Source organism: Euprymna scolopes, chromosome 35 (assembly GCF_053919585.1).
Source record: "Euprymna scolopes isolate OS-2025 chromosome 35, ASM5391958v1, whole genome shotgun sequence".
In the NCBI taxonomy this organism is placed as follows: Eukaryota; Metazoa; Mollusca; class Cephalopoda; order Sepiida; family Sepiolidae; genus Euprymna; species Euprymna scolopes.
This window is the reverse complement of record NC_136516.1, coordinates 43581315-43587314: the sequence shown is the minus strand read 5'-3', so window position 1 is coordinate 43587314 and position 6000 is coordinate 43581315.

Below are 6000 nucleotides of genomic sequence, written 5' to 3'. Positions count from 1 at the left end.
AACAACATTAGAATATTAAAATCAATCATATTTAACAGCATTAAAATATTAAAAATAGAGTGTCCTGGGACTTTTCAGCCAGTGTCCTGGGACTTTTCGGCCACCCTGTACATTGCAGTGTCGTTTTTATTTGTTTTATGTTTTCTTTTTGTTTGTTTTATCCGCTGCCTGTTTACACCTATCCGAACTGTTATCAATTTCTAAAATATAAAACATCTCTTAATTATAAATTAGAACTTAGAAAATGTTTACAGTTTTTGTTAGGACTAGCATATTCTGGTTCGCTGGACACCTAGTGGAATTTTTCTGCTTAATTTAATTTTACACGAATAATTCAATTTATATGTCGGTCCTGGATATGACCTAAAACTATATCCGATGGTGAGGCCCCACCTTGCGGGCCTTGGGGAGTGTGCAGCCACCCTTTAATTGCCATTGCTCCCTGGTCCACTCTGACGCGGAGTGGTAGTACCTGTTAGGGTCCCAACTATGGGTTGAATAGAATCTGACTTAAAAAAAATATATATATATATATATATATATATATATATATATATATATATATATATATATATATATATATATATATATATATATATACTCCATTATAAATCATTCCTCAAAATAACTAGATTCGGCATTAAATAACCTGAAAAAGGTTGATATGCCGTAAAACAAAAACAACCAACCAACCAATTTATATGTCATTTTAACATTCCCACGTCGTCGTCAAATATGGCTACGGCAGACATGATAAGACATAGCTTGAAGCGAGTCGCAAAAATAGCCGTAATTCACTTTATTGTCACAAATAAAAGAACCCGTTTCTACCTGGCGCTCAGAACTTAAATGTGAAAAATAACAATTGCACGCAGGAACAAGACCATTTGTGCATATCGACTTTGTGTGGCCTGCGTACATTGTCATTCATGAAAGACGAGCTTAATAGAAGTTTTCAGAATCCATTGTCATTGAAATCACCGATTTTAGTGAAGATCATTGAACGATACATGTCAGCTTTGAAAAAAGGTGTTATTAGAGAAAAGTATACTACGTAATTCATACTTTCTTGTAACACTATCTACTTAATTACGTGTCATTCGAGACTTCATATCCATGACATCTTATTCTGAACATATCAGCCTAATATACATGGTGGCAGTTAGGTTGTTGTAATAAACACGATGTCATCTGGGAAAATTATATCATGTAATTAAATTCAAGTAACGAGCTTTGTTTTTTTTATCAATACAAACCATATGTGCTTCTTTTCTTTCTCTTTTATCCTTTCAGAGTTAAAGGAGAATTTATCTCCTTGTAAACTAGATTTTCGTTTGTTTGTTTTTTTTGGGGGGGGTTCGTCAGTCTGTTACACTTACTCCACCATCTGGGGATCTCTGCAGTGAAGAGGTAGGATTTTGCTTCTTGTCGGGTTTGTCGGGAGTATTTACGTCGAAGAGTTACCACTGCTACGTGTTCATTGCAGCTAAAGTATTTGTAAAACAAGTACATGGATGCTACAATAGCGTCCAAAACTAAGGGACAAAATTTTTAAACCTAATATTTGTTAGAAATAACAACTGTTAAAAACTGAAATTTTGACAACTGGTAGGCGTTATCATCTGTCATAACGTACTAAAATTTGAATCATTTGCAAAGGATAGAAAAAGAATTATAACCATTATTTATTTATTTTCGAAATAGGAACGTCCAAAAGTAAGGGACAAAATTGAGAAAAACAATGTAAACAGCTAAAAAACAATAAAAATTCATTTACAATCAATATTTAGTAAATGAACATTTGCTCTCAATGACAGCTGCACATCTTCGACGACAAGAACGAATCAGTTTTTGACAATACTCGATACTAATTTTAGACCATTCTTCTTGAAGCTTCACCCACAAATCCTCCGTGTTAGTGGGATTTCTTTCCATAACTTTCACACCTAAGATCTTCCAAAGATTTCGATTGGATTTAAGTCAGGACTTTGCGTTTGCCAATCCATAATTTCGAAATCTTGCTCAGGTAACTCATTACCAGCTTTGCCTTGTGATATGGGGCATTATCTTGCATAGAGGTAGCCCTATCGAAACCTGAATTCTGTATGATTGGCACAACATGATCTTGAACAACGTTTTTATAGATCTACGCGTTTACACGAGTTTGTAACGGACAAGAGACGCTGTACCTTGGTCAGAAAACATTCTAAATACCATGACGCTTCCGGTCCCAAACTTGACAGTTTTCTTAGTACACTTTGCACGTAATCTTTCACCAATACGTCTCTTTACATTGTTTTTTTTTTCATCATTTCCAAATAAATTAAATTTGCTTTCATCACTGAAAAATACTTTTGCCCAATTTTCATATGTCCAAATTACATACCTGTTTGCAAACTCTGATCTTATCTTCTTATTCTTCGAACTAACTAACTGGGGTTCGATTAAACAGCCCTGTTTCTTGCAGTCGTCTAGAAACAGTCTGTCTCGACACATTAACACATAAGGTACTATTCATAACCCTTTTAATATCTGTGCAAGACTTAAAATGGTCCTTTAATGACATACACTGCATTATTCGATCTTCTCTTGCCAAAGTTTTGTGGGTCTGCCGGTTTTAAAAGCACTATTTTGCCATTATCATTGTAGGATTTACCAACCCTGCCTACAACACTCTTGGAACGTTTCACTTTCTCTGAAATCTCTCTAATGGTGTGCTTTTCTCCTTGTGTAGTTTCACAATAGCTTGTCTCACAGAGTAATCAAGTTTTTGGTGTTTTACCATGGTGTCGGCTGATGCAACGTTTACAAATGACTAAGTAAGACTTATCCTTTAGAGAAAATCAAAAAATACTGTTTAAATTGTTTTTCTCAATTTTGTCCCTTACTTTTGGACGTACCTATTTTGAAAATAAATAAATAATTGTTATAATTCTTTTTCTATCCTTTTCAAATGATTCAAATTTTAGTATGTTATTAAGGATGATAACGACTACCAGTTGTCAAAATTTCAGCTTTTCACAGTTGTTATTTCTAACAGATATTAAGTTTTAAACTGTTGTCCCTTAGTTTTGGACGCTACTGTACATTGTGTCGATGGGACAGGGGTTGGAGGTTGGTTGACAGAGCTGAACCTATTAGATTGGCGATTCTTTTTTATTTGATTTTATTTTAAAATTTCTTTCAAATTTTAGATCTCTTAGTTTCGATACTTGACTCATCGTCATCATCATCATCATCATCATCATCATCATCATGCAGTCCGTCAATCTTGACGATGACAAATTGAGGCCTCAGTGCTTTATCCCTCCGTGTTGGTGTAGTCTCACTCCATCACCAAAGACTTTCCACCTTGGCTCCAGTTTAGGTGCAGTATCTGTTGCGCATCAGATAGACACCCTCTGAACCTCCAATGCTCATGTCCAGTGGAGCGAACCCACGACGACTGGCAGCAGAGTAGGCCGCAGTAATCTCAGTGAGGTAAACAGTCGCCCTATCATGTGTGCTACTACGCCTTTTCTTTCTGGATGAGGTTCCATAACCTTTTAAGGAAAACTGCAAGGCAGCATTAGGATTTGAAGTCAGAGTTCTCATCTTTTGCTGTGATAAGGCCAACAAGGCAGTGGTGTTTGATTTTGGGATTGGTTCCCCTCGTCTTCGCCCAACCTAGGGCACCCACAAAACAGTCGGGTAGGGGTTGGTAGTGTTCCAGGGCATATCTACACATCGGTGAGCCATAACGCACTACCTCTGGGCTCTCCCACTACTCGGAGATAAAATAAATATGATAAAAACATAACACATTTATAGATTGTTTTAGAATTTTTTTCGGTAAAAAAATGTATAAAAATGTAACAAAACATAATTTGAAAAACATGAAACGTTTATAGAGATTTAAGAATGTTTTTTTGGTACAAAAAGATTGCATGAAAATGTAACAAAATACAATTTTAGTTTACACGCACTTTTAGAAAAGGAAGAGTTATCGACTCCTGTTCTTTGCCTGACAAGTGACATCTGTCGGCGGTTCTTGAAACTAAAATACGCACATTCGCCTCACGTCACTGACATACAGAAGTGCAAAATAGTTTATATTAGGAGTTATTTATTGTTTAGCTAAAGATGTTTACATAAATTAGCTAAATTAAATAAACAAAATGACCTTCAACAGTTGCGTACGTGACAGAGGTCACACGTTAGGAGACGTGTGCTTTTGATGATGACGTAACGGAACTGACAGGTCAAGTGGTCAGAGGATTAGATTGAAGAGTTTGAGTTTGGTCACGAAAGTGAACAGACGTATTCAAGCCCTAGAAGCGGGTCTAGAAAAAACAAGCTTGCACGGAGAGAAATCATATGAGAATGACACATATTGATATTGTATAAATATAATATTAAAATATTATTATCTCATATTGATATTGTATAAATGTATAAGTTTAGCCTGGGACCGCAAGGCACCCAGTTACCGTGTTATTTGACTACATCTAAACAAAAATGAATCCATTGAACTTCTCTGAAACTCGATTCTTGGAATTCATTTCTTGTGACCGATTTTACGTTAAATAAGGTACAAAAGATGATGAGATTTAATGAATAGAAAAATTAGATTTTTGCAAAAAAAATTTTTAAATCTCAGTCAGCCATGCGCAGTGCGCATATTAACTCTTGACCTACGTTTTTTTAATCCTGTGTAGAAATAGTGTTGGTTTTTGTTCGAGTTAGATTATGGCTATAGTTTATAAGTCCATGTTGAAATAAATGAAGGCCAGGCAGCCCCGCACAGTGCTCTCACACTGTCGCATAGGAGAGGAGGGTGATATTGACGTGTATAACTGAGTCGTGCTGTATAGTATAGACATGGGATATATTGTTGTTCGTATTTACATAAAGATAACATATTTTATAAAAATAGATGCTTCATACCCTATATTTCTCCAAGGAGTTCTATCTTCGCTGCTGGGCTCTGTGATAAAATACGCAACGACCAACACCATAACCGATTGGGAAACCTGTTCTTACTTCTTTTGTAAAATTCCCACTACTTATGTTTACTACGCTATAACCACATTGACTAATGTATACCCATTAACCCTTATCTTCGAGTGGCTTCCGGGCCTTGATAAGTGGTGATTCCTGTGTAAAAAAACAAAACCACAGAACAACACTTTATATTTTTAAAATATGAATTTATTTCAGCTGTCTCAGTGGTCTTCACAAGAAGTCTGCTTACAGATGGAAAGTGCTGGAAATCTGGAGAGACTTGTTGTCACTTAGACTCCAGAAAACACTACTGCTTGTTGTCAGAGAAATCTTTGATAATCTGTGAGATAATAATATTTTAATATTATATTTATACAATATCAATATGTGTCATTCTCATATGATTTCTCTCCGTGCAAGCTTGTTTTTTCTAGACCCGCTTCTAGGGCTTGAATACGTCTGTTCACTTTCGTGACCAAACTCAAACTCTTCAATCTAATCCTCTGACCTCTTGACCTGTCAGTTCCGTTACGTCATCATCAAAAGCACACGTCTCCTAACGTGTGACCTATGTCACGTACGCAACTGTTGAAGGTCATTTTGTTTATTTAACTTAGCTAATTTATGTAAACATCTTTAGCTAAACAATAAATAACTCCCAATATAAGCTATTTTGCACTTCTGTATGTCAGTGACGTGAGGCGAATGTGCGTATTTTAGTTTCAAGAACCGCCGACAGATGTCACTTGTCAGGCAAAAAATAGGAGTCGATAACTTTTCCTTTTCTAAAAGTGCGTGTGAACTAAAATTGTATTTTGTTACATTTTCATGTAATCTTTTTGTACAAAAAAATAATAATTCTTAAATCTCTATAAACGTTTCATGTTTTTTAAATTATATTTTGCTACATTTTTATACAACCTTACCGAAAAAAAAAATTCTAAAAACAATCTATAAATGTTTCATGTTTTTATCGTATTTATTTATTTGTTTTCATTTATGAATCACTCATTGAAA